The sequence below is a fragment of the Rattus norvegicus genome, chromosome 2 (genome assembly GCF_036323735.1).
Source record: "Rattus norvegicus strain BN/NHsdMcwi chromosome 2, GRCr8, whole genome shotgun sequence".
Classification (NCBI taxonomy): domain Eukaryota; kingdom Metazoa; phylum Chordata; class Mammalia; order Rodentia; family Muridae; genus Rattus; species Rattus norvegicus.
Genome location: NC_086020.1, coordinates 142,214,332 through 142,235,283, shown reverse-complemented (window position 1 = coordinate 142,235,283; position 20,952 = coordinate 142,214,332). Strand labels below are relative to the sequence as shown.

The following is a 20,952-nucleotide window of genomic DNA, read 5'->3' as shown; positions in this document are numbered from 1 at the left end:
AGGGAGCAGAATCGTTAGGTCTGTGTGGCTTGCCACAGCAATGAAACCAGAAAGCTAGGGAGATGGCTCATTGTGTCCATAAAGCGTGAGGAATAGAATGTGCATTCCCAGACCCTGTATCAGTGCCAGGTGGGTGTGGCATCCTGCTTGTGAATATAGTGCTAGGAAGTAGAGGCAGGGAATTCCAGGAGCAAACTAGCTATCTAGACTAGCCATGTGAGAGAGCTCTGACCTCAGTTGAGACTCTGCCTCAGTGAATAAGGGCTCTCACTTACTGTTGTTCATCCTCTGTTATCTGCCTTTACCTCCCACAAGTCTATAGAGTTGTTACAGTTCCAGTGACAGCTTGTGGTCCACTCCTTGGGGACACTTTTAATCGTTTATATCGCTTCACTCTGAAAACACTCTCAAACCTTGTCTCTCCCCATCGCTTGTTATACCCAGGACCACTTAGAAAATCCAATCCTTATTCAACCCACCTGAACCTGAACAGGTACAGGTCAGTGACCTTTAGGATCTTGTTTTAAAATGAAAACATAAATTACCACATGGTTTTAATTGTAATAATATCTGCATCATTGTTGATTGCTAGCTTATCAGTGACTGTTATTTTTAAAAAGTAAAATGTTTCCAATGAATAAACTGGAGAATAACCCAGGAAGACTCTCTAACCTCAGACTTACATACACATACAATCTGCTTCTCAGCACCTTATATGTATGTGTGCTTTTTACAGATGTCAGCATGCATACATATGCACACCCACACCATGAACACATTTTTATTTTTGACACTTTATAAATAATACAGAACCAGGATATCACCCAAAGGTTAGGTTGGGAAGGGAGAGAAACAGGGAGCATGGGAAGATAGAGAAGAAGGGAGAGAGAAGAGAAGAGAGGAGGGAAGTTTAAAGTGTGTGTGTGTGTGTGTGTGTGTGTGTGTGTGTCATCTGTCTGTCTGTCTGTCTGTCTGTCTGTCTGTCTGTCTGTCTTTGAAATACTCATTTCAATGCCTTGTCCTACTGGGGTACAAAATAACCCTGAGAAACCACTGTTCATTATTAGCATTATTTAAATTCACTTCAGAACTTAAAATGAAGTAGTCAGGGTAACATAATTGCTATAAGACAAAACTCTCTTTAGTTTCCTAGGATAGGAGGGGATGTAGTCTGACTTTAGGTAGCCTAGAAATGATTCAGGAAATTCAATAATGAAGGCCACCACCCCTTTTTACTCAAAACAACTTCATAGTCTCTGGTTTCTGCAATTCTCTGTCTTCTCACCAAACTAGCTTCTGTGGCATAGTCATCAAAATGGGGCCCATCACAGCCCCGACTATGTTTTCTTCTAATGGGAATGTCTTTCATCATTTGCCTAGAGGCATAACATAGAGTCTGAATGGCTCAGATGCTTTTGTTCTTTTTGGCTTAGTTTTTTGTTTCCACTAAAATCAATTTAATTCTGGATAGGAGTAGGATAACTAAGGACGAGGGCTGATTTTTTTTTCTTTTTTTCGGGAACTGGTGACCGAACCCAGGGCCTTGTGCTTGCTAGGCAAGCACTCTACCGCTGAGCTGAATCCCCAACCCCAAAGCTGATATTTTTAAAGAGCTCACATAAATGGAAACATTTGGAAAGAAATACAGTAATGTAGAAAGTCTAATTTGAATGACATCAATAATTGTTTATTAAAATTCATTGTGTAAATCCTTAGAGTTCCCAGGAGTGCCATTCTTAGAAACATGATGATATGCCATGAAGTGTCCACCTCCTTCAGAGGAGGTGTTGGTGGACTGTTAGAGGAATAGGCCCTGTCTCGAAGGTATGTGGGATCTGTGGCCACAGGATGAAAACACTGTATCTAGTTGTATTTTTATTTTATAGAAAAATTCTGTGCTAAAATGTGATTTCTTCCTTTTCCCCTTGGGTGTGATATGCATGTGTGTGCACATTTAGCCTTTGCTTGTGTGAGGACATGCACATGGAGGACTAGAGAACATCACCCTACCACCTCATTCACTGAGGCAGGCCTTTTGGTTTGATTCAGAGTCACCATCTGTCTACTCTCTAGCCAGTTTGCTCTGAGCAACCTCCTGTCTCTGTCTCTTCAGCACCGAGATCTGGCTGACATGCCCACCCAGCATTCTGTGGATTCTAGGGATCAGAACTCTGGTCCCTGTGTTTTCAGGGCAAGTATTTTAACCATTGAGCCATCTCCTAATGCTAATTTTTTTGTTTTGATTCGCGTTTTAAATTGCCATACTGGAAATAACTAATTCAACTACATTGCAGTTGGGAAGATATTATGTTATTAACATCAGTAATAAAAAAGACGTGTAGGAGATAAATGTTCCTATTGGCCCCATATTGGGTTCTGTGATTCACCCAGTTAGCTGCAGAACATGATGTTTATTCGTATCTGGAGCAGACCATAGGAAGCAAATGAGCCTTTAAGAAATTGAGTCTGTAGATCCTTAGTGGAAAACTCTGAAGGTGAACTTGAAAATGTGAGTTAAAAGAAGAGATCACTGCACTATAAGAGCTGATTGCAGGGCTGCTGTGGTTATGTCAGCATGGCTAAGAGGTATTCAGACCCTCGTAAGAAATGAACCACAGCCCTCTGGCAGAATGGGGTCCACACTGCGGAGCAACACCAGTGCATAGAATCAGCATTGAGCAATAGAAGGGCAAAAGGAATAGAGAAAAATCCAAATAAAAACCAGCCAGTTACGAAATTATCACATTTGTAAAAGCAAAGAACAGGTTTTATTTTATTTTTGTTTTGTTTTAATTTTTATTGTTTTGTTTCATTGATCATGGTTTTAAATATTTTATTCTATAGTCATTTGGCCCAATTCCATTTGGGAATTAGATGCTGAGAAGATTCATACCTCATGGGAAGAAGAGGAAGCTAAGCTGAAGTTAGTGGTAGCATAACCTACTAAAGACTGTCCCCCGGTGTCCTAACGTCCTTTCACTAGATACCAAATGCTGAAGACTGCATCACTTCCTATGTGCCAAAGAATAGTGACAGCGTTTGGAAGAAACAGAAGAACCACACTCTAGTAAGAAGAAAGCACCATGGCAACACCTTAAAAGCTGAAGAGAGAGGTCAAACGTTATGTAAAAAAATCACCTGAAATTTAAGAAAGCACATATTACATAAAGATAAAGGATATTAATTTTATGTATTATAGTAAAAATAGTGAGACTGAGAAAAAAAATCACCATATCAGAATCATGTTTAAATGAGCTAAAAGGATTCATAAGAGGTTGAAGGAGATGAAAGAGCTATTTAAATCAGAATTAAGCAATTTTAAATTTAGAGAAAGAAATTAGAAAGTAATTGTAAATAAAGAGAAAAATAATTGTTGACATGGACTTAGAAGAAATGAACATAAATAAGGCAAATCAAGGAAGGAACAATACACAGACCAAAGTGTCAGAAAGACAAGAAGGGAAGAGAACGAACAGGACATGTTTAGAATATCTAAATCATTAAAAATATATACTTTCCAATAAGGAAAACAAAATTAGGAGTAGTAATTCAGATTGTAGTGGAATCTTTTAATGAAGAGATTGGAAAATATATCCTCAAAGAAAATATTGCATCTCTGTGTAAATTAACCCAAAGTAAACTGTATTTATATCTATTTTTAGATTTTTTTATGAAGTTAAAAGAGAAATACTATGAATATTCATAAAATATATAGTAATTGACAAGTAAGGGAGAATCCAATTATCATGATTTTTTTAACATTTTTTTCCCTCCAGGAAAAAAGAATAAGAGATAAACTGGTTTTGTCTTCAACAACTACAAATAGTTAACATGCAAGAAATGAGGAAATAGTCTTTCCATCTCTCTCCCTGATGAATTTACAATAGTATTCAGAAAACACTGATTTGGGAAATGTTAATCCAGAGGCTCAAATATAGGTGTGTAGAGAAGACTTTAATCTTCAGAAACTGGTAAAGAGAAACATCAAGTTCTTACTTTCTCTGTCTCCATCCTTTGTAACCAGAGATTGCGGCAGGTAGGGTTATCTTTATCCTTATGAAATATATCATCTCATAAATGATGCAGTGTTAGGACATTGGGATAGTATTTGACATTCTTAAAAAATTACTAAATGTAAACAAGGCTTTCAACTTCACAAATAAGGGGAAACAAGGTGACAGTGAGAATGGGCAAAATATCTCGAACCAGAATTGAGTGAATGAATAATATGAATGCATACATAAACAAATGTCAGATTACACCATGGGAGTTCAGTCATCAGAATTTCTGTGGTCCAAATGCCTCAGTTTTCTCAAAATAAAGCATATGTCAGGGGAAAATGGATGTGTAGTTTAAGATTTAAAATAGATTAATAAATTAGTAGAACTAAGTTATTTATACATGAAACTATATAATTTAGGTTGTGAAGTTAAAAAGAGAAGGAAGGTGATTATCATAAAAGGATAATAGTTTAGTATAAAGGTGGAGAAGGTTTTAAGACCAACAACACACATGGAGATCTTTAGGGTAGTTGGAAAAAGTCAGTTTCTTTAGCTTTGTTGTGATTATGAGATCATTTGCTTCTATGTGCAATTTAACCTATTTTTGATAAAGATGTATTAAATTTTACAATTAGGAAATACCTCTCTGGTGCTAGGAATTGTTTGAGCCATAGAAATGCCATATGCCCGTTCTACCATTGATCTGTACTCTCATGTCACAGAGAAGCTAAGTAATCTTTCTGGAAAGGAAACTTACCATGAAGTTATTTCAGTGAGTGTTAAACTATCCATTTTAGGAAGTTTTCATTTAAACATCTAAAATTATTGTTGTAGAATTTAACAAGCCCTATTTTAAATTTTGCACTTGAACAAGAAATTAAAAATAACCAATTATAAAACTGAAACTCATGTTGGATTTAAAACACAGATTTCTGCATGACAGTAGATTATAGTAGCCAATATTATATAGTAGACAATATTATAGTAGCACCCCACCAGCATGTGATCACAGTATGTGACAGTGACAGATAATGCAGTAGAAGCCTCTGAGGAAGCAGAAGGGTAATTAGATCCTTCCCTCATTGAATACATAAAGACACTAGCAGGACATCTGAGAAACACAGCCTTAGATGCTTTAGATGATGGAACTGTGAGAAATAGTTCCTAAATTAGACATGAAAGATCAAGAGAGAGGGTTATATTCTGCATGCAAAAATTGATCACTTTAGTCCTATGTACCTTTCTCAATTGACACAGAAAAGTCTTGATCATTTGATACTTTCATTATAAAAAAAAGTACTCAGAAGAAAGGTAGATAAAAAAGGAACCTATCTTAACATAATTGAGGCCTCACAAAATGCCCAGCATCGCATTCCTAAGCAATGGCACAGTGCTGAAAGCTTTTTCTGTTTTTTTTCTAGTGCATTAGAGTGATCTAACTTCCGTTTGGAATAGTACCAAGAATTCATCTAGGTGTCTGTGCAAGATAAAGATTTACACATACAGAAAAAATTTAAAAAACTGCCTACGTTCTCTAGGATCCCTGAGTAGACTACAACTTAGCAATAATGAATGGATTTGATCAACGTGCAGGACACAAAACTAACACCCTCCACATAGCATCAGTCTTTTAATGCAGCGACACTGAGTAGACTGCCAAGGAAACTAAAAACAGTTGCAGTTAGAGTAGCATTAGGAGAGTGGATTGCTAGGCCTAAATAAGTTCTGGACTATGCAGATTTCAAAACACTGCTGAAATTAAAGACATTCTAAATGTTCATGTATTTGTAGAGTTCAAATTGGGATGTTAGCACCATAATTCTTGCTAAAATAATTACAATGACAGCTTTTATAAAAATGAAAACATAGTCTATTATAAAATTTATATGCAATCTCAGAATAGTAAAAAGTAAAAAGCTGGGAAAGTTGATTGAAGCAGCTTACTGTTTTAAAAAGTACAGTGCTGTAGTAATCAAATAAATGTGACTGGAATAGGCAATCAGACAGTAACATTATGAGCTTTTATGTTTCTTTGGTGTTTTAGATTCTGAAGAACTTTCAGGCTCAGACACTCAACTGCTGGGATGGCAGGGGTGAACCATTATTGCTTGTAAGAAAAACACTAAATGATTTGCACTGGGCTTCCTTTTTCTCATGAACAGAATAACAGGGTATGAACTTGCCTTCCTCTTAGTACCACTAGAATACTTAACACAATCTATGACTCTACAAGTTTTATGCATTGAACAGCAGCCCTTAAATACCTGTAAGCCCTGGGGGTACATAGGAATAATTGAATGTACTCTGGTTTCTGCCATGTTTTTTCTGGAGGCATATTCTGCATTGGGGCACAGAAAATATGTTCTCAGGTGATTCATAGTAACCTTGCTGAGCTGAGAGAGTGATTAGAATTGAGGAAGCTGTGGCACATTTTATAGACAAGGGAGCTACCCTTTCAACTGACTCGAAGTTATGTATGGCATCATGAACCATTGAAGCAATTAATACAATATCTACAAAGCTGCATAAAATTCAGTTTAATTCCTTCTATACCAAAGCTTACTCTATATCCATCCTAAGATACATTTACTCCAAAGCCAACAAAACCAACTTTTATTAATGGAAACCACAGGATTAAACTGTATCATGTACAAGTTAATTGTGAAAACACAACAGCCCAGCACATATTGGAGAATATAGCAGAATGCAAGCACTCCCGGGTGGGGTTCCACAGTGCCTTTATCCAGATGGGAGTTTTAGATGAGATGAAGCAGCAGTGAAACAGCACGCTCTATTCAGGGTTTTGTTAGAAAATACAGAAAGGGCTTTTTAATAGAAAAGGGAGAAAAACCATGAGACAGTAGAAAGAGACAGTAAAAATCTGAGAATTTGGAAAGAACATCTGAAATGTGAATTAATACGATGTGTTCCAGCCTTTTACTCTAAATAAGAACATATGAGTGTTCGTAAAGATAACAAATAGACTTTCCCAGATGAAGCAGAAGAAAAAGAAGTTAAGAGAGCAGAACATAGGAACGGGTGAGCTGAATCAGTCTAGTGTGCATGAGCCTGCAATGCAGGAGAAAGAACACCAGGCTTGGGATGGTGGAAGAACAGAAATCAGGAAATGAATATCATCATCAGCTACACAGTAAGTTCCAAGCTTGCCTGACTGCCTGTCCCAAAAAAGAAAGAATATTCTGTATTTTATACTGTGCTTGTCTGGTCCAGGGATGGGAGGTAAAGGGAAGAGATAGAATAATAGTCCAATGCCATTAAAGCTATAAATCCTAAGATTTATGAATATAACCAACCACCAGCTAGACCGAGACTAAGTAACACACCACAGAACATGTTAAAGAGGAAAATTCTTTTTTTTTTTCTTAACTTGAGTATTTCTTATTTACATTTCGAGTGTTATTCCCTTTCCCGGTTTACGGGCCAACATCCCCCTAACCCCTCCCACTCTCCTTCTTGATGGGTGTTGCCCTCCCCATCCTCCCCACATTGCCGCCCTCCCCCCAACAGTCTAGTTCACTGGGGGTTCAGTCTTAGCAGGACCCAGGGCTTCCCCTTCCACTGGTGATCTTACTAGGATATTCAATGCTACCTATGAGGTCAGAGTCCAGGGTCAGTCCATGTATAGTCTTTAGGTAGTGGCTTAGTCCCTGGAAGCTCTGGTTGCTTGGCATTGTTGTTCATATGGGGTCTCGAGCCCCTTCAAGCTCTTCGAGTTCTTTCTCTGATTCCTTCAACGGGGGTCCTATTCTCAGTTCAGTGGTTTACTGCTGGCATTCGCCTCTGTATTTGCTGTATTCTGGCTGTGTCTCTCAGGAGAGATCTACATCCGGCTCCTGTCAGCCTGCACTTCTTTGCTTCATCCATCTTGTCTAATTGGGTGGCTGTATATGTATGGGCCACATGTGGAGCAGGCTCTGAATGGGTGTTCCTTCAGTCTCTGTTTTAATCTTTGCCTCTCTCTTCCCTGCCAAGGGTATTCTTGTTCCCCTTTTAAAGAAGGAGTGAAGCATTCACATTTTGATCATCCGTCTTCAGTTTCATTTGTTCTAGGCATCTAGGGTAATTCAAGCATTTGGGCTAATAGCCACTTATCAATGAGTGCATACCATGTGTGTTTCTCTGTGATTGGGTTACCTCACTCAGGATGATATTTTCCAGGAAATTTCAAAATAACTGGCTGATGAAAGGCAGGCACCAATTCATTTAATACTGACTTGGATACAATGCTTAGCTGATGATGTCCAAGGCCCAAAGGCACCGGAAAAGGTCAGCAACATTAGAATGTAGGTGCATGTAACAGTCAGCCACCATTACAAACACATGGAAGTTGTTAAGACATGGACCACAGCCTGAAAATGTAAGATGCCATCAACAGAGCCACCCAAGGCTCTCACTATGGTTTTGAGGATGCAAAATAATCCCAAAGGAAAATAATTAAGGTGATTTTCTGAGTTAAAAACTTGCTGTATAATCCGGTAATTTCATTCTTATGTATTTTCCCAAGGAAATAGTATAAAGTCATGCAAGTGCATGTTCATGGCAGTTGTAATTGTGATAATAGCTAGAAAAAATAAGAATGTCCTTTAACCCTCTTTAGATGAATTTGAAGAGACCTAATCACAAAGAGAATTCTATTTATTTACATATTTTATATTCTTACAAACCCAAAATAATAAAGTAACAACAGCAACAAAAACCTCTATGATAGAAAGCAGGTAAGTGTTTTCCAAGGGCTATCACTCTGTGAAAACTCTTGGGTGGGAAAAATTATTCTCTGCCCTGATAATGATGACATCATTATCATTATGTTTAATGTAAGTTAGTATACATGCTAAGTTTTTCACAGTATAAAATATGAGACTTGTATAATGAAGACCAAGAGTCATTCCTGGAAGAAATTAAAGGCTAAGACTTAAACTTTGCTGCTCTTATATCATCAATAATACCCAAAGTAACCCACAATTTATTGCTATCCTCCAGAAAAATCTCAGTGTTTTATGTAAAATTAGAAAAAAATCAGTTGTAATATTCTATTGAACTCTCCACCAGTCCTGGTGGCACCTTGACCCCAGCACTCAGGAGACTGAGGGAGGGGAACTCGGAGTTGGAGACCAGCCTGGTCTCCAGAGCGAGTTCCTGGACAGCTCTGGCTATACAATGAAACCTGACTCAAAAAAATGAATTGATTTCTCAAGAGTAGACAAAATAGGATCCCTACAATATGCAAAATGGTGTGCTATAGGACGGTAATAGAAGAGAACTGTGACACAGCACTTTACCTACACTGTATATTCAGATACAGAATGCATTTTCAGATAGACATTTGTGTATATGCTCCTTAGTGCATGAAATGGGCATCACTCACACACACACACACACGCACGCACGCACGCACGCACGCATGTACACATATGATAGGAGGCAGAGGGGAAAGCAAAAGCATATTCATGTAGTGGGTGCGGAATATAAATAGGTCTCCACAGCCCAGGGAAAATAGTCCACGCTAGATCACATTAAGCCAGAAAACAAGTAACAAATATGAAAAGGCTCAGAATATGTTCACTCGGGCCTGCAGTGTACAAAAACAAACTAAAAGGAATTTTAAAAATGTTGAAACTCATCTCTAACTTTAATTTTTTCAAACCTTATTTTTAATGATGGTTCTTAAGTGCCTTAACTTCCCTTTTAGCCAACAACCCACCAGAAGTAATGTAAAAGAAAGGATGTGGGGAAATGGACCTATTGGAAAGGGTTCTTTGGAGTAAATCCTATCTGTGTTGTCAGAAAATCAGTAATTTAGTTTATAGCAGTCAGCAGCAGCAGCTTGATCCATTCTCAAACATTTTATGGATAAACCAATAGTCCAGTTCGGCGAAGTTAGGTTAACAGCAGCAGTGGTGACATGACCTAGCAGAAATAGCCAGGCCTCAGCCTCTGCACAAATCACCAGGAGGGATCAGGGCCAACAGGAACACCAGGAAAAGTTCTTGGCTATGCTTCTCTTAGTGAAATGGAGATCAGTGAAGATGTGAGATCAACAAAAGCATTGCCCAGCTAGCTCTCTAAGCAAGCCACATTCACCCTCTATCACTGTATTTTGAGTCCTTTTTATACTACCTCCAAACATCATGTGTTCTCAATGGATTTGCCTCAGTATGAGTATTTCTCAGCTGACATCACTGCCAATCAGCCTAACTCCACAGAAGCTTCAAGAAACTGCAGCATACCACCAGAAGTTTTTTGGTGTGTTTCTTTCTATGGAGTCCTAACAAATGGAACTTAACTACACAATGTAAGGTGGATCAGTACATGGGTGTTGTTACTGAAGACTCTTCACGTTAGTCACAGCTTAGACTTTCACTTGTGTCCACTTCACGAAAACACTCCTTCATGTGTTTGCCCTAGCAAAGCAGCAGCCAACATAACTGACTCTACAAAGAATACTTAAGTTGCCTCTTCACTCATCAACATGCTTCTGACAACCAGGGCATCAGTTAAAGACATCACAGAGGATGTTTTCAATTTGCTTGAGAGGAAAAGAAATAGAGATTGTGGGCACTGCAAAGAGCAGGTTTAAAAGGGATTTGTGAAACTAAGTAACTACATTCAAAAGGTAAAGGAGCTTAGGCAACCTGCATTATGTAACAAAGTTTTAAAAAGCTCAAGTTCATAAAATAAAACAGCAATATTATTAAAAGTAAATGGAGTTCCTGGTTGCTGCCGCCGCAGAGAGCTCGAGGGCAGCACCCCGCAAGCAAACTTGAGCCTCGGGACCACAGGTAAGACCAACTTTTCTGCTGCAAGTGACCTGCCTGGTGAACTCAAGACACAGGCCCACAGGAACAGCTGAAGGCCTATAGATAGGAAAAACTACACGCCCGAAAGCAGAACACTCTGTCCCCATAACTGGCTGAAAGAAAACAGGAAAACAGGTCTACAGCACTCCTGACACACAGGCTTATAGGACAGTCTAGCCACTGTCAGAAATAGCAGAACAAATTAACACTAGAGATAATCTGATGGCGAGAGGCAAGCGCAGGAACCCAAGCAACAGAAACCAAGACTACATGGCACCATCGGAGCCCAATCCTCCCATCAAAACAAACATGGACTATCCAAACACACCAGAAAAGCAAGATCTAGTTTCAAAATCATATTTGATCATGATGCTGGAGGACTTCAAGAAAGACGTGAAGAACTCCCTTAGAGAACAAGTAGAAGCCTACAGAGAGGAATCGCAAAAATCCCTGAAAGAATTCCAGGAAAACATAAATAAACAAGTAGAAGCCCATAGAGAGGAGTCACAAAAATCCCTGAAAGAATTCCAGGAAATCATAAATAAACAAGTAGAAGCCCATAGAGAGGAGTCACAAAAGTCCCTGAAAGAATTCCAGGAAATCATAAATAAACAAGTAGAAGCCCATAGAGAGGAGTCACAAAAGTCCCTGAAAGAATTCCAGGAAAACACAATCAAACAGTTGAAGGAATTAAAAATGGAAATAGAAGCAATCAAGAAAGAACACATGGAAACAACCCTGGATATAGAAAACCAAAAGAAGAGACAAGGAGCTGTAGATACAAGCTTCACCAACAGAATACAAGAGATGGAAGAGAGAATCTCAGGAGCAGAAGATTCCGTAGAAATCATTGACTCAACTGTCAAAGATAATGTAAAGCGGAAAAAGCTACTGGTCCAAAACATACAGGTAATCCAGGACTCAATGAGAAGATCAAACCTAAGGATAATAGGTATAGAAGAGAGAGAAGACTCCCAGCTCAAAGGACCAGTAAATATCTTCAACAAAATCATAGAAGAAAACTTCCCTAACCTAAAAAAAGAGATACCCATAGGCATACAAGAAGCCTACAGAACTCCAAATAGATTGGACCAGAAAAGAAACACCTCCAGTCACATAACAGTCAAAACACCAAACGAACAAAATAAAGAAAGAATATTAAAAGCAGTAAGGGAAAAAGGTCAAGTAACATATAAAGGCAGACCTATCAGAATCACACCAGACTTTTTGCCAGAAACTATGAAGGCCAGAAGATCCTGGACTGATGTCATACAGACCCTAAGAGAACACAAATGCCAGCCCAGGTTACTGTATCCTGCAAAACTCTCAATTAACATAGATGGAGAAACCAAGATATTCCATGACAAAACCAAATTTACACAATCTTTCTACAAATCCAGCACTACAAAGGATAATAAATGGTAAAGCCCAACATAAGGAGGCAAGCTATACCCTAGAAGAAGCAAGAAACTAATCGTCTTGGCAAGAAAACAAAGAGAAGAAAAGCACACAAACATAACCTCACATCCAAATATGAATATAACAGGAAGCAATAATCACTATTCCTTAATATCTCTCAACATCAATGGCCTCAACTCCCCAATAAAAAGACATAGATTAACAAACTGGATACGCAACGAGGACCCTGCATTCTTCTGCCTACAGGAAACACACCTCAGAGACAAAGACAGACACTACCTCAGAGTGAAAGGCTGGAAAACAACTTTCCAAGCAAATGGTCAGAAGAAGCAAGCTGGAGTAGCCATTCTAATATCAAATAAAATCAATTTTCAACTAAAAGTCATCAAAAAAGATAATGAAGGACACTTCATATTCATCAAAGGAAAAATCCACCAAGATGAACTCTCAATCCTACATATCTATGCCCCAAATAATGGGCACCTACATACGTAAAAGAAACCTTACTAAAGCTCAAAACACACATTGCACCTCACACAATAATAGTAGGAGATTTCAACACCCCACTCTCATCAATGGACAGATCATGGAAACAGAAATTAAACAGAGACGTAGACAGACTAAGAGAAGTCATGAGCCAAATGGACTTAACAGATATTTATAGAACATTCTATCTTAAAGCAAAAGGATATACCTTCTTCTCAGCTCCTCATGGTACTTTCTCCAAAATTGACAATATAATTGGTCAAAAAACGGGCCTCAACAGGTACAGAAGGATAGAAATATTCCCATGCGTGCTATCAGACCACCACGGCCTAAAACTGGTCTTCAATAACAATAAGGGAAGAATGCCCACATATACGTGGAAAATGAACAGTGCTCTACTCAATGATAACCTGGTCAAGGAAGAAATAAAGAAAGAAATTAAAGACTTTTTAGAATTTAATGAAAATGAAGGTACAACATACCCAAACTTATTGGACACAATGAAAAGCTGTGCTAAAAGTAAAACTCATAGTACTGAGTGCCTGCAGAAAGAAACAGGAAAGAGCATATGTCAGCAGCTTGACAGCACACCTAAAAGCTCTAGAACAAAAAGAAGCAAATACACCCAGGAGGAGTAGAAGGCAGGAAATAATCAAGCTCAGAGCTGAAATCTACCAAGTAGAAACAAAAAAGACCATAGAAAGAATCAACAGAACCAAAAGTTGGTTCTTTGAGAAAATCAACAAGATAGATAAACCCTTAGCCAGAGTAACGAGAGGACACAGAGAGTGCGTCCAAATTAACAAAATCAGAAATGAAAAGGGAGACATAACTACAGATTCAGAGAAAATTCAAAAAATCATCAGATCTTACTATAAAAGCCTATATTCAACAAAACTTGAAAATCTGCACGAAATGGACAATTTCCTAGACAGATACCAGGTACCGAAGTTAAATCAGGAACAGATTAACCAGTGAAACAACCACATAACTCCTAAGGAAATAGAAGCAGTCATTAAAGGTCTCCCAACCAAAAAGAGCCCAGGTCCAGACAGGTTTAGTGCAGAATTATATCAAACCTTCATAGAAGACCCCATACCAATATTATCCAAATTATTCCACAAAATTGAAACAGATGGAGCACTACCGAATTCCTTCTATGAAGCCACAATTACTCTTATACCTAAACCACACAAAGACCCAACAAAGAAAGAGAACTTCAGACCAATTTCCCTTATGAATATCGACGCAAAAATACTCAATAAAATTCTGGCAAACCGAATCCAAGAGCACATCAAAAGAATCATCCACCATGATCAAGTAGGCTTCATCCCAGGCATGCAGGGATGGTTTAATATACGGAAAACCATCAACGTGATCCATTATATAAACAAACTGAAAGAACAAAACCACATGATCATTTCATTATATGCTGAGAAAGCATTTGACAAAATTCAAAACCCCTTCATGATAAAAGTCCTGGAAAGAATAGGAATTCAAGGCCCATACCTAAACATAGTAAAAGCCATATACAGCTAACCAGTTGCTAACATTAAACTAAATGGAGAGAAACTTGAAGCAATCCCACTAAAATCAGGGACTAGACAAGGCTGCCCACTCTCTCCCTACTTATTCAATATAGTTCTTGAAGTTCTAGCCAGAGCAATCAGACAACAAAAGGAGATCAAGGGGATACAGATCGGAAAAGAAGAGGTCAAAATATCACTATTTGCAGATGATATGATAGTATATTTAAGTGATCCCAAAAGTTCCACCAGAGAACTACTAAAGCTGATAAACAACTTCAGCAAAGTGGCTGGGTATAAAATTAACTCAAATAAATCAGTAGCCTTCCTCTACACAAAAGAGAAACAAGCCGAGAAAGAAATTAGGGAAACGACACCCTTCATAATAGACCCAAATAATATAAAGTACCTCGGTATGACTTTAACCAAGGAAGTAAAAGATCTGTACAATAAGAACTTCAAGACTCTGAAGAAAGAAACTGAAGAAGACCTCAGAAGATGGAAAGATCTCCCATGCTCATGGATTGGCAGGATTAATATAGTAAAAATGGCCATTCTACCAAAAGCGATCTACAGATTCAATGCAATCCCCATCAAAATACCAATCCAATTCTTCAAAGAGTTAGACAGAACAATTTGCAAATTCATCTGGAATAACAAAAAACCCAGGATAGCTAAAACTATCCTCAACAAAAAAGGACTTAAGGGGGAATCACTATCCCTGAACTCAAGCAGTATTTCAGAGCAATAGTGATAAAAACTGCATGGTATTGGTACAGAGACAGACAGATAGAACAATGGAATAGAATTGAAGACCCAGAAATGAACCCACACACATATGGTCACTTGATTTTTGACAAAGGAGCCAAAACCATCCAATGGAAAAAAGATAGCATTTTCAGCAAATGGTGCTGGTTCAACTGGAGGTCAACATGTAGAAGAATGCAGATCGATCCATGCTTATCACCCTGTACAAAGCTTAAGTCCAAGTGGATCAAGGACCTCCACATCAAACCAGACACACTCAAACTAATAGAAGAAAAACTAGGGAAGCATGTGGAACATATGGGCACTGGAAAAAATTTCCTGAACAAAACACCAATGGCTTATGCTCTAAGATCAAGAATCTTAAGGGAAAGGACACTGTGGTTAGGCCAAAACGGCAACCAACAGATTGGGAAAAGATCTTTACCTATCCTACAACAGATAGAGGCCTTATATCCAAAATATACAAAGAACTCAAGAAGTTAGACCGCAGGGAGACAAATAACCCTATTAAAAAATGGGGTTCAGAGCTAAACAAAAAATTCACAGCTGAGGAATGCCGAATGGCTGAGAAACACCTAAAGAAATGTTCAACATCTTTAGTCATAAGGGAAATGCAAATCAAAACAACCCTGAGATTTCACCTCACACCAGTGAGAATGGCTAAGATCAAAAACTCAGATGACAGCAAATGCTGGCGAGGATGCGGAGAAAGAGGAACACTCCTCCATTGTTGGTGGGGTTGCAGACTGGTACAACCATTCTGGAAATCATCTGGAGGTTCCTCAGAAAATTGAACATTGAACTGCCTGAGGATCCAGCTATACCTCTCTTGGGCATATACCCAAAAGATGCCCCAACATATAAAAAAGACACGTGCTCCACTATGTTCATTGCAGCCTTATTTATAATAGCCAGAAGCTGTAAAGAACCCAGATGCCCTTCAACAGAGGAATGGATACAGAAAATGTGGTACATCTACACAATGGAATATTACTCAGCTATCAAAAACAGTGACTGTATGAAATTCGTGGGCAAATGATTGGAACTGGAAAATATCATCCTGAGTGAGCTAACCCAATCACAGAAAGACATACATGGTATGCCCTCATTGATAAGTGGCTATTAGCCCAAATGCTTGAATTACCCTAGATGCCTAGAGCAAATGAAACTGAAGACGGATGATCAAAATGTGAATGCTTCACTCCTTCTTTAAAAGGGGAACAAGAATACCCTTGGCAGGGAAGAGAGAGGCAAAGATTAAAACAGAGACTGAAGGAACACCCATTCAGAGTCTGCCCCACATGTGGCCCATACATATATAGCCACCCAATTAGACAAGATGGATGAAGCAAAGAAGTGCAGACCGACAGGAGCCGGATGTAGATCGCTCCTAAGAGACACAGCCAGAATACAGCAAATACAGAGGCGAATGCCAGCAGCAAACCACTGAACTGAGAATAGGACCCCCGTTGAAGGAATCAGAGAAAGAACTGGAAGAGCTTGAAGGGGCTCAAGACCCCATATGTACAACAATGCCAAGCAACCAGAGCTTCCAGGGACTAAGCCACTACCCAAAGACTATACATGGACTCACCCTGGGCTCCAATGCATAGGTAGCAATGAATAGCTTAGAAGAGCACCATTGGAAGGGGAAGCCCTTGGTCCTGCCAAGATTGAACCCCCAGTGAACGTGATTGTTGGGGAGAGGATGGTAATGGGGTGAGGATGGGGAGGGGAACACTCATAGAGAAGGGGTGGGGGAGGGGTTAGGGGGATGTTGTCCTGGAAACCGGGAAAGGGAATAACACTCGAAATGTATATAAGAAATACTCAAGTTAATAAAAAAAAAAATAAATTGCAAAAACAAAGAAAAGTAAATGGAATATAGATTTAAAAAACAGTAGAAAATATGGACAGAAGTATTAATCTTTTAAGAGGCAGAATTTTCATGAGATTGAAAAGTATAAGCATGTAAAATTCTTTTGTGAAGTAATGGGAATTTTATTTTATATAGCTATAAAAAAATCTCTTAACATGGAGGCCCCACAGGAAGATCAAAGTCTCAACTAACCTGGACCCTCAAGATCTTAGAGACCGAGCAACCAACCAGACAGCATATGTCTTCTGATAGGAGGCCTCCAACACATATACACAAGAGGACTGCCTGGTCAGGGCCCAAAGAATAGATGCAACTAACATTAGGGATTCTCGAGGCCCCAGGGACTGGGGAGGTCTGGTGGGTTGGGAGTTCCGGGGGGAACAGCTCCTTGGAGAGGGCAAGGTGGGAGATGCTATGGGATTAGGAACAGTCAGAAGGTAGAATGTCAGTGGGATAATGACTGGACTGTAAATGTAAGATTAAAGTATAATAAAAGGAGAAATGGAAAAAAAAACTCTCATTAAAGTGAGATCATTGGCTGAAGACTCAGAGGCATGGAGACCTGAGGGACCAGAGACAAGTGGTACATACATGGATGTGGATCTGAGATTGAGGTAGCTGTCTTATAGCTGAGTACCTACAAGTAGGACTTCACTGTGTCAAGCCGGCCCAGTCGGAAAAGTAGCAGACTCAGCCTTGGACAGCAATGAGACTCCATTTCAGAATGACTCTAGGAGAGCTTGCTGATGAGTTTGCATATAGCAAACTCAGCAGAGACCTGGAGACTGCACCTGGATCCAGCTTCAGCAGACTTCTGCCAGACTCAAGGAAAGGTTTTCTGATTCTGTATCCATGGATCCAGCTGAGAATCTGCACGGGAACCTGAACTCTCATTGCAAGCAGCGAATCAACAAAAGAAGGGTACACAGCAGAGAGGCCATCAATAGCAGTCCAAAGCCTGAAGGACTTTCTAGAGGCATGGCTAGCATCTGACACTCCACCTGTGAAGCAAGCCTCTTGACCAGACCACATCTGTAACCAGATTTCCAAAAGTAAGGCCCAGAGTCAGGGCATACATCTGAAAACCATATGACAAGCAGGTTATAATTTTTCTGTACCCTATACTTCCTCTGTTTTTTCTTTGTCTCTTCTTCTTTGTCTCATTTTCCCATTCTTTCTGTTTTAATTTTCCTCTCCCAACGAACAAGGTAGACTGCTTAGATTTCTGATTACAGATGTCTGTACCTCAGTCTCCCATAAGCTGGGAATGGCATGTGAGTCACGTATGTGTGTGGTTTATATCTTTTTCCCTTTTCAGTCACTCTTCTCTGAAGACTTCATTACCCTAATGTACTTTGTTCCAACGACTCCCACTTCTCTGTTTCTATCTCCCCAGTTTTCCAAATTGTCAATACAGTACTAATCACTAGTCTTACCATAAGTGTTCTTCTCCTTTTCATTCCGAGTCAAAATAATTAATATATTAGTATACACAGTACTGTCAGTTAGCTTCCCTTGATAAAATTGTTAGCATGTATAACATTCAATGTTAAATGATTAACTTCTCTTACTGAGCCACTACCCTTTGATAGTGATTGCTGTTGCAAATAATATCATGATCACTGAGGAGAGCTGGTGATCAAGCCTCATCGCATAACCATCAGTGAGCGCATCAGAGAAAAACAACACCAGAACCCTATAAGAACCAGCCCTCTTGAAGAGGGCAAACATGCCTTCCAGAAGAGGAATAATTTAATATGCCTAAAATAAATATAAATGCAATCAGGCTTCTCACTCCAGAAAAGCAAGCCATAGCACAAAACACAATAAAGAATGAAGGCAAACAATTCCTTAAAAGCAATAATGTTGATTCCACAGTAAAAAGCCCCCAGTGAGATTGAATTACATGACATCCCAGAAAAAGAATTCAAAAAGAATAACAGAAACTGTATTCAAATGACTTAAGACAATGAAGTAATCTAAAAACACACAAAATGCTGAATAAAATAAGAGTGTAATATATGAAGTCACTTTCTAGTGACTTCTTCAGTAAAGACAGTTCTGTGGATAGCTATACCAACAGACTGGATCAAGAGCAGGATACATTATCTGGCTTTGAAGACAAAGTGCAGGAATTGAAACATTTAAACAAAGACAATGATTAGTTAATAGAGCAATTTTAACAATACCCTCAAGCTATACAAGATGCAATGTAAAGAAAAGCCAAATTTAAGAATTATGGGAGAATTTCTTAAGGCATAGAATATATTTCCTCCAAAATCATAATAGGAAAATTTCCACAATTAGGGAAAGATATACAAATCCAGATGTGACACTTAGAACATTAGACAATAGGAACACGTCATCATATCATAATAAAAATCCAAATAAATAGAACAAAGAAACACCAAGTCACAAATAATAGCAGATTTCTCAAGAAACTTAAAAGCCATGAAGGCTTGGGATAATGTATTTCGAGTTCCAAAAGACAGAATCTGGCAGCTCAGGCTCTTGTACTGGCAAAGCTACCCATCACAACCGAAAGAAAATGAAAAACTCTGTACTTTAAAAACAAGCTAAAGAAAGTCATTGCTTCTAAATCACCTCTGTAAAATAAAATGATAGAAAGCCTTCAGACTGATAAGAAAGACAAATATATCCGTGAGACTATAGGGAGCATGAACGGCATCAGGACATCTAAGAGAAGAGAGTGTCCTATATATATAAGGGCAGCTGAACCCATGAAAACTCCAGAAATTCCATCACCCAAACAGGACCTTGCATAATAAGAACATCAGTGTGCTGACATGCCAGTGCAGATATGGGAAATCTCACAGGATTTCACTCTTAGTGAAGACTGACAGACAACTAACTGCTGCTGAAAAAAAAAAATGGAAGCTAGATCTTCTCCAGGAATTAGCATCCTGATAGGCTATCCAATCTCAATGGTCAACTCTAAACACATATACATATGAGCAACACTAAAGGGACTGACTCCATAGGTGGTATTGGAGGGAGGAAGGAGGGAGAGAGAGAGAGAGAGAGAGAGAGAGAGAGAGAGAGAGAGAGAGAGAGAGAGAGAATAGTAATTGAAAGATAGGCCAATAACTTAAAAGAAATTGAAGGTGACAGAGATTTGGAAGTAGAAGAGGGCATGCATAGTGGAAATAATATAATAGCAATATATAAGTTTCTCAAAAATTAATTAATAAAAAGATAAGACTCTAAGTCTTCTCAAAACAAAGTTCTTTGAAGGGAAAAAAAAGCTACAATATCAGCAAATCTTTATGTAAAACAACCAAAATAAACAAAGAGCAGTCTCTAATTAAATCAGAGTGAACAGGAATCCATCATGATAGATACTAATGAAATTCAGACAATTATTAATAAGAACTTCCTTGAAATTTTATATTCTATTAAATTGCAGAGTATAAGGTAAATGAATTTTAGATGCATATCAACTTAACAAAATTAAATTAATAAGATCATTAAAAGATCCATCCAGCTGATGCAGTTGTAGAAAATATTTCTCCAGTGGAAGAACATTACCATGGGTCCAGATTTCAAAGCAGAAGTAACACAAATTTTAATTAACCCAAACAGCTTAGTAGTGACACAAAACATACATGTAAATCAGTGGAATGGAATAGAAGATCCAAAAAGAAATCTATAGTTACAGCCATATAACTTTTGAGAAACACACCAAAGCACACCATATATACATAGAAAGACACCTCTTTTACAAATAATGCTAGGAAAACTTGTTATCTGTGTGTATAAGTATGAAACTAGATCCCTTTTCCATGCACAAAAGTTTCAAAATCAATACCTTAATGTAGGAGCCGAAACTTAAAGGATAAAAGTAGGTATAGGAAAGGATTTTGTCAATGTTGTCCCTGTTTCAGCCAACAATGAATGGATGTGACCTAGTGAAACAGTTAGTCAAATGAAGGAAAACCTCTCCAGACACTTAACCAAGAAGTCAAGAAATTAAACAGCAAGAAAGCAAAGAACCCAATCAGTTAATAGCATAATTGCCAATAAACATGAACTTT

At 38.5% G+C, this 20,952-nt stretch overlaps 1 protein-coding gene across 9 annotated transcripts in view; it reads left to right on the top strand.

The window, feature by feature from the left end:
- Positions 1–20,952, top strand: part of Nbea (neurobeachin) — a 559,026-nt gene that overhangs the window by 253,889 nt on the left and 284,185 nt on the right. The window lies entirely within an intron of this gene.